The following is a 22,530-nucleotide window of genomic DNA, read 5'->3' as shown; positions in this document are numbered from 1 at the left end:
CTCTCTCCCTCTCCCTCTGTCCCTTCCCTGCTCATGCTCTGTCTCTCAAACATAAATGTTAAAAAATAAATAAATAAAAATTTAAAAAAAGAAAAGACAAAGAAGCCAAATTCTCCCCTAAATGCTCCACCCCTTTCTTTCTGATCCATTGCCAGCTTTATCCAACCTTATCTCTTAGGGCCTGAATTACTGCTGTTACCATCTTACCTAATCTCTTTGCCTACAGTCTGCATCCCCTTAGCTTTTCCTCATGATGCTCCTGATTCAAAAGCAAACAAACAAGAAAGCAAAAAAGCTGAACAAACTAAAAAAAAAAAAAAATACAACAACAACAAAACAAAACAAAACAAAACAAAAAAACACTAAATGACTTCTATGGATAAAGTCTAATATAAGCATTTTAAGGATTTTCAGAATCTGACCCAAACTCCCTCACCAACCTTACTTCTCCTGAAACTATTCATTCAGCCAGAGCACTCTAGTCACTGTATCCAAATACATAGAAACATGAGACTAGATCTCACTATATACATCATCATAAAAAATATGAAATATGAATCAGAATATTAATAAATAACAAAATCATTATGTTTCACAAAGCAGTGGCAATGTCCTAAGCTTATAATTATCACACTTGGGGTCCAGACTGCTTCCTGCAAATACAGCCTTCTCACTTTGCCTTCTGTCCTTTACTACAGCTGTTCCCATCCCTGGGAGCTTTCCCTGCTGCTCTTTGCCTTCCCAAATCCTATCTCACCAGGATTCATGGTGACCTCTTCTTCATGTAAAAGGACATTTGCTGATTGATTGGGAAAGAATAGTGACTAGCTGGATTATTCTGGACCCAAGTCCTTTGTTAACATGACAGCATCTGATTTGATTCTCTGTGGAGACCCAGTTGGCCAAGTTCTATTTCAGTTTTTACTCTGTGGATTTGTTCAGTACACAGTAGTTTAAAGAACCACTTCATCCCAGTTTGGTAGATAATTCAACTAGTATCCCATCATTTGATTTGCAAGAATTGCAAATAGCAATTACAGAAACAGAAAAAAAAAAAAAAAACCACTGCTAATATTATAACTCTTTGGGAAACTGATATAAATGGGATTTAAAAAATAGGATATTTGAAGATAATGACGGGTGTAGTGCATGATCAAACACATTTTGTGGTGACAGGCTATTGTCAGGTATAAATAAAGCTGCAGATACCATTTTGAATTTTTAAAAAAATATTTATTTTTGAGAGAGACAGAGCATGAACCAGAGAGATGTAGAGAGAGAAGGATATACAGAATGTGAAGCAGGCTCCAGGCTCTGAGCTGTCAGCACAGAGCCCAAAGCAGGGCTCAAACTCACAAACTGTGAGAATATGACCTGAAGTCGGACACCCAATCAACTGAGCCACCCAGGCGCCCCTGTAGATACTATTTTGAAAGTACAGACTTTAGGGAGGAGGGGAAGAGACTTTTGAGGCAAAGTACAAATTAGGAATAAGTACAGTGATGATCATGGAATAGTAACATCCATTCTATGATAAGCTCAATATCCTTTAAAGTCCCATTGAGTCCAGGAAAGCATTTGTATAAGACCAAAGGCAGCTTTGGGAAGAATACCTTTGAAATATGAATGGGTAGAGTGACTGGTGGTCAGCAAACATAAAAGTGCATGAAGTAAACGTCTTCATCACCAATAGAAATTGTACACTGCAAAATACTTTATTAAAACAAACTAGTTTTCTTTTTCACATCCAATACTAAATGTGCATACACATGCTGTTTTTCTTTTGTAATTTATTTTGACTTCAAAACTGGATAAAATGAAACTTTTTAGGGGAGCTTATAAAGGTGATAAAATTATAAAGAAAAGTAAAGAAAAAATTATTGTATCAGATAGGAGAGTGGAGGCTCCTGGGGTGACATCAACATTGTATTACCTCTAGTTCTACAGGTGCTCACTTCATTCTATTCATTTATGTTTTATGCAGTCTGTTGTTTATGAATATGTTCTGTAGAAAACCGTGGATAGTAATAAAATGTTCAGCTTCTACAGCTCATAGGTTACTGTTGTAACCAGTGCTTTGCTCTCATTCCCTTTTGCCCAAATGAAGCTGGTTGCACATTAAGAGATGACTTCTTGTTTTCCAGAAGAAATGGTGAACCTGGTCTGGCCCTTCATGATATTTCAAAACAGTCTTTTTGTGCATGGGCATAAGAAGATAATCCTTCTTAAGCCAAAGATGAGGTTTTATACTTTGTATTATTTAAAGTAATGGATATAATGCTATGCAACTAGTACATACTCATTCATTCACTTGACAGATATTTATTGATTTACCTACAACTGACTCCCTGGAAAGCCAGAGCAGTTTGCCAGAAATATGGTTAAACGGCATTTGATAAGTGTTATAAAGACAATAGAGATTCAGCAACTTTTCCTGGCTATCAAATTTATTTTTGGTAATGGATATCACTCTCATTCCCACTGAAATCTTACAAAGGGATGCTAGAAGAGTGACTAGTTAGAAGGTGGACAAAATAAAAATTAAAATAGAGTCAGAGACAGGAGAGAATGAAAAAAGTAAAGGAAGGGGTGCCTGGGTTAGCTCAGTTAGTAGAGCATGCAACTCTTGATCTCAGGGTAGTGAGTTCAAGCCCCATGTTGGGTATAGAGTTTACTTATAAAATTAAATAAATAAAAACATATAAATAAATAGGTCAAGAAAAAAGAAGGAAAGAGAAAGAAAGAAAGAAAGAAAGAAAGAAAGAAAGAAAGAAAGAAAGAAAAGAAGGAAATAAAGGAAGGAAGGAAGAAAGAAAGGAAGGAAGGAAAGAAGGAAGAAATGGAGAGATGGAGGGAGGGAGAAAGAGAGAAAGAAGAAAAGGAATAAGGAGGCAGAGACTGTACAACCAGCAAGCCCTTGTTGCCCTACACAGTTTAGTCGAACCAGATATTCTTCATGTTTCCCTGCTTGATTTTTATTTGATCCCTCCTCTCGTGCATACCCCATCTTGAGGAGTCAAGCCCAGCATGGATGCCACTGAGATAGGCCAAAGCCAGGAAAAGGTCCTGGGATCAAAACTTGGCTGCGTAAGGTCAAAACTTCTGAGCAGCCAGAAGTAGAAAGAGCCAGAAGATAAACATAACCCCTTTTCAAAGGAGTGCCAAAGGTAAAAAGTGAGAAAGCCAAAATTACTCATCAAGTCCAAAATGGGTAAACACAGAGCCAGAAGCTAAGATGAAAAGGTGAGTCAAGAAAGTCAAGCACCAGATAAAAAGAAAGAAACAAAAACATGAAAACTAAAAAAAAGACAAAGTGAAATAAAGGTTCCAAGACAATAACTGGGAACCATTCCTTCGGGTTTGATACTGGATTTTGTTGATTATGGGTTAGCTTAATTTAAGGGCACAGGATCTGAGCAGTTACCTCCCACCTACTGACAGTTATTATCAACAAGATGTAAAAAAAAAAGTCTCTTTAGTTTAGGGGCGCCTGGGTTAAGAACCAGACTTCAACTCAGTCATGATCTCATAGTCCATGTGTTCAAGCCCCTACATTGGGCTCTGTGGTGACAGCTCAGAGCCTGGAGCCTGCTTCGGATTCTGTGTCTCCCTCTCTTTCTGCTCCTCCCCCACTCACACTCTGTTTCTCTCCATCTCTCAAAAATAAATGTTAAAAATTTTTAAAAAATATCTCCACTTAGTCAAAATCAATTAGATTTTTTGAAGGTCTTGATCCTGTCTCCCCCTGATTTAAACCATAATTTCCTCAAGAGTAGGATCTTCTTGCCATGTTCTTTTTAACCTCTCTAATGTCTAGTTAAGCCTCAAAAAGTGAAGCAAGTACTGTGGGCTCTTGGCACTTTGGATGAGGTCTCCTCCATTCTACCTGTCCTGTGGTGGGAAAGTGACTTGCTCAGTCAAATGGAACAAAGCGTTTAGTATCAGCCTTAAAATAAGTGTTTTTTTAATTGTCTTCTCTTCCTGCTTTTCAGAGAAGAAAACAATAATGTAAACTTTTCTGCTATGTGGACTACACCTCAGGTACTCTACAATAGCTGAGCCAGGGCTCTAACAAAGGATGTGTGTGTGTGTGTGTGTGTGTGTGCACGCGCGCGCACGCGTGCATGCACGCATGCACGCATGCATGTGCTTTAGCTGTGTATGTGTGTGTCACACAGTGTGATTATCTCACGTGAGGTGTGAGGCAGGAAAGAATGTTCAGGGAAATGCATATTTATATCAAAGAGATAGTAGGAACCTCCCAAAAAATAATTCATTTTTTGTAGTGTTAATGTTATATTTTGGAGAGAGATTTGGGGGGAAGCTGGAAGAGGAGTTAAAGAAGGGGTTCATATCTCTAATTGTGTAAGGAGGACCGGGTATGAAGCCAACCAAGTCTTCCCCGGAATTGGGATATTTCATTCTAAAAGGGGAAAATGCCATGCTCATTCCCCTCTTCCCTCTCGCCTTACTTCCTTGGTGCCCTTCCAAGGCAGGGCCCCTTGGTGCTGGCTTCTAAGTCCTCCCCCCGGGGAAGGCTTGCCAAGGCCAAGAGGGCCAGATGGGGCTGCTGGCAGAGAGGCTGCTGATCCGGCTCTTTCTCCTCCCACTTTCCGTCTGCCAGGTACTTTGGGTGGCGGCAGCGCCTAGTCCTGAGGAGGCAGGAACTCCCGCCCCGTAGCAGGCAGCGCATGGCCCAGCAAGCATCCAGGTGCGTTCACTGGCTCCCCCCGACCTGCTCTGGGCTGTCATGTGCCATTATCTTGCTACTCCCATTTTACACCTCACACACCAGCTTTCTCTCAAGGCAGTTATTTGATCACTAACACTTTGAATATCATGATCATCGGCTCATTTATTTTTTCTATTTTAAAGGATAGTGTTGGTGTGTGCAGGGAGCAGCCGTATCGATTTCCACATTTGCCAAGGCATCCGAGTGTGAGCTGCCCATCACGCTGCTGACTTTAATAAAAGGTTATTACTGTGATCATTATTTAGCATTTATATAGCTCCTCACAACTGTTTACCCATTATTCCTCAGAGCACCCCTGTCAAGGTGATCAGTATTAGCAACCCCCATTGTAGAGGCAATAAATCAGGGGTCCTGGAGAGGTTTTAGTAATATCCACAAAAAGATACAAAATGAATAACCACAGAACCGGGACGGGCCCAGACTCCTCGCTCTAGCATATGTGGTGAGTTCACTCATTCCATCATTCTGGTTAGCAGACCCACACAGCTCCTCTTCCAGGGTGCAACTCAAATACATACTGTGGGGCCTTCCCTGGATACCCTGTCTAAAATAGCATCTCCTCCCCGAGGTACTGTCCTATGTTTATGGACTTTGCAGGGCTTAGTGCTACCTGAAGTTAGCTTGTTTGAGTATTTATGCTCCTGTTTATCATCTGTCTTCGCCATTCAAGAAGGTCATCTCTATGACAACAGCAGTCTTGCCTAAGTTGCTCTTTGCTGTATCCATATTCTTTGTTGAAAGCACCTAGCACATAGTCGGTGCTTCATAATGCTTGTTGACTGAATAACAGTAAGAAGAGCCTGGTAAATGCTGTTGCTCACGCACCATTTCCTACACCTTTTCATCTTTTTCTGGACTTTCTGGATATAGTCACACATATGGTCAATTATTCTTAATGACCCTGGAGCTAATGATTTAGTTTGTACATGTCCTGGGTCCTTGGCTTCCTATCCTCTTTGGCTTCTTTTCCTCTAGAGATTCTTCCAGATCTTTCAGTCATTTCTCACCTTTAGTTGAGATGGGTCAAGGAGAGAGTAGGGCAATGAAAGCCCTGTTAGACAATTTCACTAGTTCTAATACCTTTGGAAAGGTAGAAATTTGAAATTACTAATTCCGAGATTTCTTTTTTACCTTATTAGTGGATTTCAAAAAAAAATCCATCTATTTTATATATGCAATACAGTGAAATGTGTTTTGAAGAAGTTAAAAGCACTGTATAAATGTAGCATATAATTATGTATGCATGTAGTCCCATTAACCTTGGTAATTGAGAGTTGGTTATACATTTAAGGTTTAATTAGTTTTGATAGAACAGGAGCTCACACTTTTCTAATGGGTAGGGCTGGACAAGGGCTCAGAAAACATGCCTTTGGTTGACTTTTTTTTTTTCAACCATCAAATCAAGATAAAGCTTGAAAACTCCCTTCAAAGTCTGAAAGGTAGCTGATTTCTCATCAACAAGTAAGACTAGGCAAATGGCACTAACGTTTGAATTTTCTTGCTTCAAAATTTAGACAATAAGAATTCAATTTCCCTAAAAAAAAAAATCTTAGGCTGATCTTGGTAGAAAGACACCCTGGATAACCTAAAAATGAAGTTTTCTATTTAAATGTTGTTTTTAAATGTACTTTATAGCCCTATATACAACCAGAAAATGGGCTGCCTTCTTGTTTTAAATGCAAGGAGTCAACGTAGTATCTTATTTTGACAACATGTGCTCACTACAACTCTGTCCATAGATATTACTGGTGCCACTTTACATAGATGAAAAAATGAAAGGAAGGACATTAAGTGTCATATCCAAGGTCTTAGAGGAAGTCACCAAGAAGCCTGGTCTGGCTCATGTCTCCTGACTCCAGTCTAATATTCTCCACAATAACATGAGAAAACCACACTGGAAAGGGAAGACCAGTTCTTAGTACTTTTTTTACAGTACAAGCTTCAAAGCTCAGGCAAATACTGTGCTTTATTGTTCAATTGGCCACACTTACTCAATGTCTGCTATATCCCAGGCCCTGTGCTTTGCCTGAGAGGATGTAGAGAAAGTAAAAGACAGGTTAGATTTTCCTGGCTCTTACACTCTATTTAGGATGGGAGACACACACTTACAAATGCTGCCGTCACTCAAGGAAGTGGGGACGTGTGCTAAGCTAGATGAACTTGGCACGGAATCAAGATTTAACTGAGGCTATATTGAGAAGAAGGAAAAGGGGAATGGGATGTCTACTAAATTTTATCTACCTAAAATCTTATCTTTCATGACAAGAAGGTGGTAGATAATATTTTTAGGGGAGGTGGGTGGGGTGGAGGTGACTTAAACGGGGAATGGGTATTAAGGAGGGCAGCCATAGTGATGAGTGCTGGATGTCACATGTAAGTGATGAATCACTAAATTCAACACCTGAAGCTAACATTACACTGTATGTTAACTGGAATTTAAATTAAAAACTTGCAAAAAAAATAGAATGAGGAAGGTTTCTACAAAGACGGAGGAGAGAAGGCACTGCTAGCAGAGGAACCATCATTACCAGAGAGAGGCGGCAGATGGACAGATGGAAAAGCAAGTAGTCCTTTGGATTCCAGTGTGGAACATGCCTGCATGGAGAGAGACACAAGCTGGTGCCCTGTTGCAGAAGGCCTTGAATACATGAATGTACGAATACATGCTTACATGATTGTCGGCAAGGAAGTCAATAAAGGGTGTTGAACAAAGAGGTGACATGCTCAGAACCAAGCTCTACATACAGCAGCAGTGCTTCGCACTTTTGAGATGACCAGCTTGTTCACTGCTGGGCCCACGGTCCAAGTGCCTTCCTGAGCAGCTCCAGGGTGAGGCCCCAGAATTTTCATTTCTTTTTTTTTTTAATTAATTAATTTATTTTGAGGAGGGAGGGGCAGAGAAAGGGAGAGAGAGAGAGAATCCCAAGCAGGCCCCACACTATCAGTGCACAGCCCAATGCAGGGCTCGAACTCACGAATCTCGAAATCATGACCTGAGCCGAAATTAAGAGTGGGCTGCTTAGGGGCACCTGGGTGGCTCAGTCGGTTAAGCCTCTGACTTCGGCTCAGGTCATGATCTCACTATTTGTGGGTTCGAGCCCCATGTTGGGCTCTCTGCTGTCAGCTAGCTCAGAGCCTGGAGCCTGTTTCGGATTCTGTGTCTCCCTCTCTCTCTGATCCTCCCCTGTTCACACTGTCTCTCTCTCTCAGAAATAATTAAAAAAAAAAAGAGTGGGCTGCTTAGCCAACCAAGCCACACAGGTGCCCCCAGAATTTTCATTTCTAATGAAAATTAGAATTAGGTGATGCTAATGCTGCTTATCTGGGAACCACAATTTGAGAACTAGTAACAGAGTAACTAGCAATAAGGAGAGGTCAAGACCAGAGTAGTAAATGGACAGAAGTAAAGGGACTGGTCCAAACAGCACAGACCAGAGGGAATAGGACCCTGACCAGCTGATGGTGGGAAGGTATGGAAGAGCAGCCAGGAGAACAGACCAACTGCTTTAAAGGACAGGGGACCATGGGACAATGTTCTGGGTCATTTCAAATCACCAATCCTTGGTAAATCTCCAGTGCCCGCGCCAGGTACACAAGACAGCAGTTGAAATTCATTTTTTATAGTAGCAATCCTGTCTAGAAATTAAGCTCTGAGTTTTATCTTACTCTCCCTCCCACATCAATAACCTCATTCTAGTGCAATTTAGGTTGCTAAAGCGTGTTTCAGGGAGAACATCCGTATCTGCACCTAGCCAGCAAGTGTATCTATCTGTTAATATAAAATTGTATTAAAATGGATTTCCTTATTATTTCATGTTAGAACACCCATGCAGTTAAATAGTGTTGGAAATAAATACGGAGTACAGGAAGCAACTATCTCTGCATCTTGGGGCCAAAAATGATTAACTCACCATGCCATGTAAATACCCCATGAACACTTAAGTGAATCCTTTAACCAACCATCATTCACTGAGTACCTACTACGTGACAAGCCCCATGGATGTGTTTGGATACAAAGATGAATAAAACATGTGCTATCTTAATGGCAACTTGAAATCTAGCACTCTTTTTCTGTGCTCTTAAATCCACCTAAGGATTGTGTTTTGCTTATAATAAAAATTATTATAAACCAGGGACAGAAGATAGTTAGCTTTTCATACCTGACCTATTGTCTATTAATAATTAGACCTGTTGTCTAATAATTCAGCCTAAGAGAACACTTGGGTCCTCCTGGGTTATTTCTCCAGGCCCTGACACATAGGGTCTGGGGACTATCCAGCATCCATTTACCTGCTCTGTGACTGACTATTTTATCACTTACACCTTTCAATACCCAGAGAGAGTGCCACTTGGGTTTTCTAAATATCATTTCCTTGACTACCTCTCAAAATCACAGGGTCACTTCAGGACCAGAGAGTGGTTGGCACTGTGACGTGCTTCCCGCAAGTACTAACAGTTCTAGAGAGGAGCAAGTATTTTCACAGCTGCAGGTCGGAGTGCTGAACTTTCTACTGTCAGTGAGAATCATGTCCCAGGGAAAATATAGAAGGGGAACTGACCGTCAAAGGGATAAGGTGACAGGAATGTTGTTTACTGGAGTCAGAGAGCAACTGAAAATGATTTCTGCAGCTGGAACAAAACAAAGACAAGGGTTGAAGGTCAACTTCCTCTTTTATCTTGGCTAATCAGCACGCCTAAGCGGCCTTTTTCAAATGTTCCGGGTCTGCTGACCGCCTCTACTCTATAAAAGACCCCCCATGTGGTACTGACCTGTACCTCTTGGGCACTGGAGGGAAACAAAAGGAAAAATGTTCAATCTCACCAGAATTAATGAAGTCATCCATGGTGTCCGGCTCTCTCTGTCCCATCCCCATTCTCAACTATTTCTAAGTGTTATGGATTTTATTTGTTTAAATGCCCTCCCATCCATCACATCCCCCACCTAGGCCACTACAAGCACCGGCCTCCATGCTGATGTCATCTCTGTCATAAACGGCTGCCACAGCCTTCTACTACATTCTGCTTAGCCAGCCTCCAGGCCATTCTTCACATTAATTAACAATAATTCATTTACAGTAATCTTTTAGAAACTCAAATACTACTACTAAAATCAGAATACCCCACACATACACATCAAACCTAACTTAGAAATTTTCTCTGGCTACAAACTGGTGATTGCCAGAGAGGAGGTGGGTGGAGGGATGGGTGAAATAGGGGAAGGGTATTAAAAGTACACTTATCAGAGCACCTGGCTGGCAGAGTCGGTTAAGAGTCTGACTCTTGACCTCTGCTTGGGTAATGATCTCACTGTGAGTTCAAGCCCCACATCGGGCTATGCACTGATGTTGCAGAGCCTGCTTGGCGTTCTGCCTCCCTCATCCTCTATCCCTCCCACACTCGTGCTCTCTCTCTTTCTCTCAAAATACATAAACTTTCAGAAAAAAATTTTTTAAAAACTTAAAAAAAAATACACTTATCATCATGAGCACTGAGTATTGTAGAGAATTACTGAATCACTATATTGGACACCTGAAACTGATATAACACTGAATGTTAATTACACTGGAATTTCAAAAAAATAAATAAAAATTCATTTTTTTTCTGTGGCTCCCCATTGCTCCAAAGACTTACTCAATGTGACTATATCCCAAGTGTGGCCCAGAGAGCTCCTTGTGTGTGATCTGTGCTTTCAGGAAGCTCCATTCCCTCATTCTGTGGCACCATGTTCCTCCTTCCTTGCTGGCTCTCCTCTCAGCACCCAGATCCCCCTGCCTGGAGCTCTCCCCCCTGCTTTGTCACATTGTTTCCTACACAACTTTCAGCTCGTAATCCACATCAGCGCCTGAGGGATGCTTGAGGAAGACACCTCCCCCTCCTGGGTTGGGCCAGATCCCCATGTTTAAACTCCCTCAGCACCATCCACCAGCTCATGAGCCTTTCATGGGACGTATCACAGGACATTTACACAATCTTGTACGATTGTTTCATTTCTGCCTGTCTTCCACTAGACTGTAAGATCCATGAAGGTAGCAACTCTGTCTCATTTTGCTTACTACTGTGCTCCAGAGCCCAGCACGGTTTCTGGTACATTTTAGATACTAAATAAATATATTCATTCAATATGAAGGATGGATGTAAAGTAGGCAAAGTGATACTTCTAAGAAAAGAAAGAGGAGGTCTAGCATTTTCAGGGAATGATAATAATAAGTAACAACATAAACTTCCAATGTTAGATAAAGTTCTAAGGTATATTATAATTCATAACAACCCTATGAGGTAATTATTTTTATTACCCTCATTCATAGATAAGGAAACTGAGGCACACAGAGATCCACTGCTCAAAATCACACAGCTAGCAATGTAGTGTGCCTCATCACTGGAACGATGCTACAAACATATATAACCACAAGGAGCCAGACTGCTCTGGGCACTTCTTTTGTCCAACCACTTTAAAGGAATTTAGCAACTACTGATTTTGAGGGCCAAGGATTTATCTTATTTGGAATTGGACACTGAAAGCAAAAAAAGCCTCTATGCCTTCTTTACAGATGTGTTCACCTCCTCAATAGATGAAGATCAGAAAGAAAAAAAAAACCTCTTACTTGGATTTCAGCTGCTTCTGTGTCACTTTTCTGGATAAAATTTTCCTACATGAACATAAGGATGGGCCAATTCGAACGAGCACAGTGTAAAGCCATAGCTCCCTCCGACCTCAGTTCTGACTGTATTGTTTTAAAGTGGACAGCACAGAAATCAGAGACACTAAATGGGCAAAAGAAAGGGAAAAAGAGAGAGAATTCAGAGTATGGGAAGAAGGGAAGAGCAGTTCCCTAGGAAGAAAGATTGAAATAGAGATATATTTGTTTAGAAAAGAAGATGAAAAGGAATGTGCTGCCTTCCAAATATCTCCAGGAAGCCACCGGCTGTGCACGCCACCATAGATCAGTTTATTTTGGGCTCAACCTGGAATAGAAAGCCTAATGTTTAGACAAGGCAAAGGCTTCTGGGGAGGAGGGGAAGGGAGGACCGCAGGAAGGCACTATGTGGAACAAATAACAAATAACTTACTTGCAAAATGAAACTCTAGATGGAGCAGTTCCCTCTATTTGAATTTTCTGTGGAGACTGATAGTGGTTTCGCTGGATTAAGAACTATTGAAAAGATGCCGGGTAGGAATACCTTAGCTCTGTGACAGGAAGTAGAATTGGATGAGCCACCACTTACAAATCGGAGTCTGACGTGGGGGGCGGGGATGCATGGAAAGAAGGGAAGGCAGAAGGTTAGGAGGAGGAAGAAGGGAAGAGAGAGAGGAAAGAGAAGAGTTATAATGGGAGGAGCTTTGGAATGGAGTCTGAAAACCTGGGGTGTGCTATGGAATATGATACAGGGTGCAAGGCTCTGGGGTCCCACTGCTGGGATTTGAGTCCCACTTCCATCGTCTACTAGTTGCAACCTCCCTAAACCTCACATGTCCCATCTTTAAAATTGGGGTTATAATCATATCTAGCTCATAAGATTTTCTTTAAGGATTAAAGAAACTAATCCTTGTTAACTTCATGGTGTATAGTAACTGCTCAATAAATATTAGGGCCACTGCAGCCAGCGAAGATGATTTATCACCTGGTAGCATGAACCTACCAGCACTGGCTATGTTGGATAACATTGGAATCCATCAGAAATAACCAGGAATAATGCTGTGTTAGACTCTTTTCCGAGGGAAGGTCATCACCTAACAGTGAGTTTTATCCCTTCGATGCAGGAACCCAAGGTAACACCATCTTCCAGAAACCGATTTCATAGACAAGCCTATAATGAACGTTTCAACTTCTCTCCTTTTTGCCTGCATTCTCCACCTTTTCTCTTCTCGCTTACTCTTCTACTTTGTACTCTATTTTCCAGGCCGTGGAAACCTCTTCTTGTCTCCCCATGTAAGGATCCTGTCGAGACAGACTAAGCAGATCTGTTTCCTCTATGCTTTAAACACTAGGGGCCAAGAGAGAAAAATGTTTCCTTTGGGCGGGTGCCAAGTAAGTACAGGGAGTTGGGGGAGAGAGTTTGTAATGACACAGTAAGAAAGAAAATATTTACGTTTCATTTTAATTGAACTTTTCTTAAGCTCACTACATTTTAGTAGGTGAAAAAAAATCAACATATGAGAACACTGGGAACAAAAATACACATAGCTCTGGCTTGTGGAGAAAGGAAAACCAGTGGAGGCATCTCTGGGAAGAGCTGCTCTATCAAAACCCCGCGCTTAGTAGCTCTGCCCTTATCACTTCATTTCCATGGTTAGTGTAGATCCTGGTTCACTGGCCCATAAAATGGCAAGATAATGAACAAGTTCATCACTTTAAATATATTTCATCTACTGGGTCCACTGCAGTAGCTTGAGTGGAGGTTGATAGAGTGTCACACCCCAGTCAAACCTGGAAACGTGCTGTAAAAGGAGGTGGCTTCCCCCGTTACTATCACTGTTTCCTGGCCATTTACTATGTGCTAGGTCCTGTGCTAACTACTTTATGCCCACGATCTCATTTAAACCTCCCAGAAGCTGTGTGAAGCAGGTGTTATTAAGCCTACTTTACTTATAGTTGACATCAGGCAATTCACTTGGGTCACATGGCTGATAAGTAGTGGAGATGGGATTTGAACCCAGGTCTGTAGGACACAAAACCCTGGGCTTAGGCTGCACTGTCAGGTGCGGCCCCACCCATCCAGCCACCGGCCTCTAACAGCACCTGGAAAAACTCATTATCTTAGGGTTTATGAAGACAACAAATAGTAGCTGAGGGTGAGAACTGTGTGTGTGTGTGTGTGTGTGTGTGTGTGTGTGTGTGTGTGTGATATAATTAAATGACACACAGCATCATTCTTCTATTAAATGAATCATAGTGGGGATGAGGATAGAAACGTATAGCTCCTCCCTCTAACCCCAAGTTATGGAAAGCTTCTGTTCCTTATTAAGTTTCTCTTCTCCCTGGGTTATCTAGCTTTTCCTAATCCATTTCTGTGTGGACCGCCCACCTTCACATCCCAGCTGTGCCTCAGTTTTGTCACCTGGATAAGCCATACTGAACTCAGAGAGTCGTCCGCATGAAGACAATGAATGCATTTAAAATATCTGAAAGAGCACCTTGCATGTTCTCGGTGTTTTAAAAATGTTACCTGTTAGCATTGCACCACTTCCTTGAATGGGGTTCATACTCCCACTTGAAGAATCCAACTTCAGTTCTTGGGGACTTCCTCGAAAATACATACATTATCATGGTATTTCCAGGGAGGCTTCACTCCTCTCCAACGCATCTGTAAAATGCTCTTGCCTGACTGACTTGTTATCTGCCCAGAAAAGGCTCCGTCTCTGCCCATACCCCACTCTGAGGACGGTGAGGGTATGTGTTCTATGCCCTTTGCCACATTGAGATGTGGGAAAATGTTTTCGGATGTTCTGATGGTAGCAAGCATCACCTCCGGTTTGAGGTCAAAGCTACAAATGGATGCGATTTTGTTTTGTTTTTTTGTTTTTTGGTTTTTGGGTTTTTTTGGACAATGGCCATAAAATCTGTATGTCTGAAATCCCCTGGAATGTAGCAACTCAGGAATGCTTCTGTTTCATGTGAAGCTTCTGAATAGGATTCGGAAACATATATAAAGATACCAATTCCAAATTGACCTGCCTAATCCATACATGTTCAAAGAGGGTTTTCTATCTACTGCGCAGCAACCCGACTCACAGAGTTGGTTTCCAAACCCCACACCTATTTAAAGTGTCTATTGAAAGTTTCAGACTCTTCACACTGAATTCTCCAGCACAGTGTTCCCATTCCACAGATGAGAAAACTGAGGCTCATTCAGATGGGTTAAGTCAGTGTCCCTGATGATATGTTTCTTCCAATATTTCGTCTTATCAAACTTATCTTTCCTGAATTATAAAGATTTCCCACCCCTCTCCACTAAGCTATTACTAAATTTTCAAGTTAAAATCCCTCAGTTTATCACTTGTCTGGATAACACATGGAAGGTGGGAAAGGGCTTCCATTTTGGAATCTTTTCTTTTCTCACCTAATTTTAACTCCATTGTTCTGCAAGGGACATTCTGTTTTTATAGGTCAAAAATATTGGCAATCTTCTGTGCTTCTACTGCTACCTAAAAGTCAAGTATGATCTCTATATTTAAGTTTATGTAGTCATCAATACTGCAAAATTTGTTTCTTGCTTCTTTATTTTCTTGGCATGCAGTATACTTTAAAGTAAATCTTACAGTCAAAAGACTTACTGTGCAAATAGCAGTAAACCATGCACAGATGCGGGCTAATGGTGCATTAATAGACTCCTGAATTTCAGTCTCTCACAACACATCGAGGGTACCTATTTTGGACTCCCTAAGACTGGCCTGATCTTGTCTGACATAAACACAGTAAGGCACCAGGGGAAGAAATCAATCTACTGAAGAAGTCCAAACCTGTTGTGTAACTGACAGAGGACAGCAAATTAAATTTGCAGCAACGTGAGGTTGAGCGTTGTGCCTGGCATTGACCCTGACAGCAACCCAGGCCTGGGCGGAGGTCAGAGGTTGGAGGTCATTGTGGACCCAGCTGTATATTTATTCAGTTTCTCTTGGTCTGGACCAGCTGGGCCTTCATATGTAAACACTGAGTAGAGAGCTCCAAGTGTCTGCTGTCAGTGTGTTAGTGACGGTGCGACAGAAGGTGTGAGAAGAGTCAGGGAAAGTGACTGCGCGTCTCCTTTTGTACCCTCTGAGGGAAGCTCATGAGTGACTCGGGCCATTTATCAGTCACTCGCCTGAGCAGAAAATGACAAGCAAGTCGCAGGTCCCATCAGACATTTCTTGTGCTGATGTCTCCACAAGACACTATGGGGAGGACTCCCCCAGGGCAGAAGTTTCTGAGTGATGCGATTAAAAGCGGTTTCAAATCCAGCCTTTCAACGTGGGAACAAAGCAGTAACTCAGGAGCAGGTTCCCCAGGACCCCGCCCCAGCTGTTTCAGTTCAGTGCTGGCACCTGTAGGGGCCACGTCCGTCTGTCTGTCCGTGGGACAGTGGGCGGCAGAGCCACCCAGCCGGGGGCTCAGGCCCACAGAGAGAGCCTCCCTGTGGCCCTCCCTGCTTGTGTCACCTTGAGCAAATGACCCCATGGACATTCAGTTTCTTTGCCTGCAAAATGGTAGATACCTAAGTCATAGTGTTGTTGCAAGAAATAGCGTTACCTAGTCGTTAGTGTTCTCAAAAGCTTACAGAACAGTGCCGGCATGTAGCAGGAGGCCAGTTAAGAAGAAGAAATAAGAACAAACACTTTCGTGCTTGCTCTGTGCGGCGCTGCTTAAAGAATTGTAAGTGTATCTATCATGCAGTGAATCGTCCCCCAACAACACTAACACAAGCACCAATATGATCTGCATTTTGGAAGTGAGGAGACAGGCACGGCGGCAAGTCCCCACACCCAGCAAGGGAAGGAGTCAAGCCTCCAACCCCAAAGCCCATGCTCCTCACCAATAAATGGTGACCACTGTCTGTCCTGAGAATGACTCACAGAAGACAAGACCATAGTGACAAACTGGCCGTGGCCTTCCTTTCTCCTCTCTCCCCCACGCCAAGGAATACCTCCCTGCACTCAGAGAGAAAGCAGGCTTCTAGGAGCTCCTAAGCCCTGCAGGGGTGGCTGAGGCCACGCTAAACGGTTCTAGGCCAAGGGGAGATCATTCCAGAGTCTTTTCAAGCTTTGCTCTGGGCGCTGAACCTAACCTTTATTTTGTAACTGATTTACTCTACCCAGAAGTCAGCTTCGGCTACCTTCTGTGAGAACTCAGTAGACTTGGGAGATACTCGGCTGGCCAACCAGAAAATTAAGTAAGAAAGTCATCAGGCCCTGAAGCCTAACTCTCAAATGCCAAACGATTCAGAACAATGAGTCACTCTTTCAAAATAGGAACAGTTGTCCTCTAGTGTTTAAGTTCTTGCAGCATAAAATACTGTAACGGTTCTAAACACAGCATGAAAGCCTGAGTTCCAGTCTTGGCTCTAGCTGTGTGACCCTGAGAAAGTTTCTTAACTTCTCTGTGCTATAGTTGCCTCTTTTATCACATGGGAATAGTAAGAGGCTCTAGCTGAGACGTTGCTGTCAGGTTTAATAAATTAATATATGTAAGGATTTTAGAACATGCCTGGCACCTCACCAAAGCTACATAAATATTAGCTTTTCTTATTATTATTCTGTTTCAGTACATGTATACAGGCTTTGCAGCAATGTCTTTAAAGAATAGCTTTGCTGATGTTTTATTCCTTTTGAAAATGGTTTCCCTGTTTTTACCATCTCACTACCAGCCACCACCCCTTCCCTAACAATCCCCCTCCCCACCATCTCATCTTTTCCTTAAAAGCAAAGGAAATTACATCTAAAAGCCTCACGGAATTACAACACTCAACATGCTCATAAAAGTCAGGAAATGCAAAAGTTAGAATTCTCTGAAGACATTGACTCAGAATCAGGCTCTGAGATAGATTTCAGAGGGCTCACTGGCCCCTCCTCAGCAGCTGCCATGTGGACCTCCGCGGGCCTCTGGACTTGCCGTTTTTACCTTGCTCAGAACTCAGACTCAGGACTACCGCAAAGAGCAGGGGCTCTCAGACTTGAGGGAGAATCAGAGCGCCCTATGGGGTGTTGTGAAAACACCCCACGCTGGGCCCTGCTGACAGTTTCAACCCCATAGGTCTGGGGTGGAGCCTCATAATTTCTTTCTCACAAGTGCCCCAGGGAGGCTGATGCCTCCGGGGCATACTTTGAGAACCAATGCTATGGCCAATTCCCTGCACCTCCGAATACGCTCCCCTCAAACGCTACAGACCCATACCAGCTGCACCACAAACAATGAAGAAGTCTGTTCATGTATATTACTCCTCCATGTTTTGAGGAATGGAAAACAAATTCTATTCAAAGCCCAACACAGCCTCTCGACAAAACGCGACTCACCTCATTTCAGCTGCTTGCCTCATTCCACCCACCTTTATCCTTCCAGCCAGTTTCTGCCTCTATCTTTGCACAGATGGTCAGGATTGTGTGTATGTTTATACATCTCCAGCCCCGCTTGTTTACATGTACACATTTGTGTTTCTCCTTCTCCCCCATTAAACTATAAAGTCCTTGAATGTCTTTCTCTCTAAGGCTCCGTAGTCCCTGATGCTGAACACACAGTGGGTGTTTAATACACGCAGCTGACTGATAAATGTTGACTTTTTTATTGTACCTGGTAAGCAAAGTGAAGAAACAAATATTGCCATGAGAACTTTAAACTTTGCATCAGAGACCAAAGCGTGTTTATTTTTGCAGCATTAATGTAGCCAAAAGATGACTTTCCACTCACATGTAAATATGTGGTATGTTGCCAATGAGCATTTTAAATGCTTTGATGCCATTCTCAGAAATACCATCTGTGCATCTTCTTCTCACATAGTTATCAGAATGAGTAATTTAACATAGGGGAGTCTGTTGCATCCTTATTGGGAGTTACAAGAGAGATACAAGTTCTAGAAATATTAGCGTAATTGTCATCAACTTTTCTTTTATGGGACGTTCATGTACGTGCACAAGTACATCTCCAGCTCATCTTCCCAGGATTAATAAAGGGATGGTACTACCCCTGAGTACTTTCTGAGAGTCAATTATTAACCCAGAAGTTAGTACTATTACCATGTACTGATTTACAAGTCACATAAACTTAAATCGTCAATGGATGAGATCATTATTGTTTTAGCTATTGAACAGCTAGGAATTAAACTGCACCAAGTTAAGGACAAAGTATATTATCAGTCTTTCCCAAGCAAGCACAGGCTAGGAGAGAGCCAACCAGAAAGCAGAACTTCCATCTCCGTGTCCTCTGAGGTCCAGAACATACATTAACCGTAATGACATAGGAGGTCAAATATTTACCCAATTCTGTTGAGAGAAGTCAGTGTTATACCTACTCCCGGTTGATGTGATGATGTGTGGCCTTTTAAGGTTTTTTTTTTTTTTTTTTTTAAGAATTTGATGCTACATCTAACCTTCTTCTGATCCTATTCTTTTCTGATCATTAAATTAAGGAGAATGCTGCTGGTGCATTCTGAACACTTGGTTTCTTTCAGCTTAAATCTTTCTAAAGTTCAACCAGGGACCAATAATGAGTTGTAACTGAGAATAAGTGTAGGTTGTTTCTGAATTTTTTAAAAAGTGATTTCATGCTATTATTACTTTCATAATAAAATGTAGAGACATCTGGGTTGATTTCTTTCCCTGGTCTGATTCCCAGTGTTACTTTTATTCACCCAAGTCAGGTCTTGTTTTATAAAAGAAGCTGTGTTCATGCACTTGACCTAGCCTTTTCTTACACATACTGCATAATTACAGGCAGCACACTTCTTCCCCCTTGCAATTAATTAGTCTTTATTCCCCAAAGACATTAGGACAGTGGAGGATAAAGGGTATTCTTCTGTCGTTAAAGGTTAAAATCACATTTTGCCATATCACATATAGGCTTCAAGCCAGGCAGACTCTTTTTAAAATTTATGTTATTTTTTAATTGTGATATAATTAACATATAACTTCGTATGTGTTTACGATGCACAACGTGTTGACTTGATACATTTATATACTGCAATATGATTACCACTGTAGCACTAGCTAACACCTCTATCCCATCACTTAATTATTTCTTTTTTGTACCAGGAACAATTAAGATCTAGTCTCTTAGCAACTTTAAAGTTTAAAACGCAGCCTTGTTGAGTATAATCATTATGCTGTGCATTCGACCTCCATATCATATTTCTCTACTACTTGCAAGTTTGTACCCTTAGACATCTCCCCAATTCCCCTGCCCTCCAAGTCCCTGATAACCACCATTCTACTCTGTTTTACAAGCTCAGCTTTTTTAGATTCCACATATAAGTGAGATATATACTTAGCATTTATCCTTCTCTGTTCAAGCCAGACTCCTGGCTCATTGGTATGGCTTTATAACCAAAAAGGCAGGTGGTGCACATTAAAATATGCCAAGAACAGCTATGGTTAAGAAAATTGGGAAGTAATCCTGATCCTCCTCTGCTATTTCAGAAGCAAAGTTAAAACTGACTTCAAAGGAAACCGATATTCAGATCAATTCCAAGTAGATGAGAATTTAATCCAGTTCAACCACTGCTGGAAACTGTGGATAATATGAAAGTAATAGTCAACACAAACCCAGTCTTCATGAAAGTCAGAGAACACGAAAGGGATGATAAGAAGTCAAAACATTCATGGCAAAGTTCTTTTATTCTTTCCGGATTTTGTTGCAGTTTACTTCCTAAATTGTGTAGTTTCCAGTTACGAGGAGCCTCTAAAACTTTGGAATTAATAAAAGATTATAATCAGTAATGTAACTAACAGTGTGTTTTCATTAATAGACACAGATTTTTTTTAAATCTAATTAACAGTGTGTCAGTGAAGAAATTCTCCCTAAGAAAAAAATTTTAATCTTTTTGTGTGTTTACAAAGTTTAACTTTGTGGGGCAACAAAGAAAAGAACTAGATCTTTACTGAAACTCAGCCTATTTCCTGCATTTCAGTTATGGGGAGAATGTTTGCAACTTAGGGTTTCTGCAATTGGGCGTCAGGTTCTTTGCCACAAGGTAACAGTCATAGAGTGTTTGAATTTTTCACATATAAGTTAATTGGAGTCATTTTAGGCTGAATCTATCACAATTTCTATTTGCATGCCTCACATTTGTACCTGTAAGGTTTTTTGTTTTTTTTTACTCAGTTGTTGCCTGCTGCAAAATTAATTTCATCCCTACAAAAGTCTTCTCAAGTACCCAAATATATAATCTCATCCGCCAGCAAACTTAAAGAATCTCTCCAGCTATAACAGTTCCATGTGTTTCTAAAGATGTGTTCCTTTGAAGTACAATGCTTCCACAAAACATGCCTGGGAAACTTCAAATCCTGTGGTGGTGTTCTCCACTGCTCTGAGGGTACTATTCAGGGTGACACACATTACTTGGCTTTGCGGTGGCATGAAGTCACCCGAGCACTGGAATCAGCCCTGAGTTCGAGTCCCAGCTCTACTCCTCAGCATCTGTGTGATCTGTGAGATTTTATAACCCTTCCCACTTTCCTCATGTGATAGCCACCTAATGGGATTACAGTGAGCATTTGAGAAGCTGATGTAGGTAAGCCACTCTGAAGAGTGTCAACACATAGTATACTCTCAATAAATGGCACCTGCTGTTGTTATGATTGCTTGGTTGGTGTTCAGTAACTCCTCTTTTCACATCAGTTTTAAAACACGTGGACATCCCCCCACCCCCAGAAAAGGCTCATCCACTTTACTCTGCTACAACACACTGCCTCCCACTTGTTCACCAACCAACTGACCTTCATTCGTCCAGTGTACTTACAGCAATATCTAGTCCACAAGCATTTATCAAGTGCTCGCTTTGCACCTGGGAAAGAAGGTAACTCTTCCCAGTAATGCCATCCCTGCTTTTCGAGAGCTCACAATTTCATGGAAAATGACAGATTAAAAAAAAATACAACCCAGTGAAAAAGAATTAGGGAAATGGCAGACAAAGGAATCACCTCCATTTTAAAAGAGGGCATCTTGAAGGATGAGTAGGCGTCTGTCAGGTAGAAAGGATGGAGGCCAGGGGAAAATGAGGCTTCAAGCAAAAGTATTGGGTAAAGCAAATTATTAATCAGAAGTTGATTAAGGATGACAAAATCAGAACACAAGAAAGGAAACCAAGCGTGATGAGTACTCTTGCACCTAAGGATTGAGGGGGACACCAAGCGCTCTCTAGCTGACCACAAAAATAGCTCTTGGAGACCAGATTGTGTCTGTTACTCAGACCTTATATTTCTCTGCTTGCAAACCAATAGGCTTCGCTTCTATGAAATCCATTTTCTATACTGGCCACCTATATTTGCATGAGATATTGCTTCTTTTCTTCCAAATTTATATTCTTTAAAACATTTTTTTAATGTTTATTTATTTTTGAGAGAGAGACAGTGAGAGCCAGGGAGGGGCAGAGAGAGAGGAGACACAGAATCCAAAACAGGCTCCAGGCTCCAAGCTATCAGCACAGAGCCTGATGTGGGGCTCAAACTCATGAGCCATGAGATCATGACCTGAGCTGAAGTCAGATGCTTAACCAACTGAGCCATCCAGGCACCCCCCAAATTTATATTCTTTATCTACTAAGTCGTTTACTTATAAATACACATGATAATGGGGCACCTGGATGGCTCAGTAGGTTAAGCATCTGACGTCAGCTCAGGTCATGATCTTGTGGTTTCTGAGTTCGAGCCCCGCATCAGGCTTTGTGCAGACAACTCAGAGCCTGGAGCCTGCTTTGGATTCTGTGTCTCCCTTTCTCTCTGCCCCTCCTCTGTTCACACTCTGTCTATCTCAAAAATAAAAATAATAAAAACATTGAAAAAATAAAAAAAATTAAAAAAATAAATACACATGATAAAACCAAGGTGACTTTAGCAAAGAAACAGAAAACAAACAAAAAAAACCATGCTCCTCTAATATCAGCCCTTTTTAAAAAATGTTTATTTTTGAGAGAGAGACAGAGTACAAGCGGGGGAGGGGCAGAGAGAAAGGGAGACACAGAATGTGAAGCAGGTTCCAGGCTTTGAGCTGTCAGCACAGAGCCAGATGCAGGGCTCAAACTCATAAGCCACGAGATCGTGACCTGAGCCAAAGTCAAACACTTAACCGACTGAGCCACCCAGGTGCCCCTAATGT

Source organism: Hyaena hyaena, unplaced genomic scaffold (genome assembly GCF_003009895.1).
Source record: "Hyaena hyaena isolate Hyena2069 unplaced genomic scaffold, ASM300989v1 scaffold_935, whole genome shotgun sequence".
In the NCBI taxonomy this organism is placed as follows: Eukaryota; Metazoa; Chordata; class Mammalia; order Carnivora; family Hyaenidae; genus Hyaena; species Hyaena hyaena.
Note: the sequence above shows the minus strand (reverse complement) of the source record.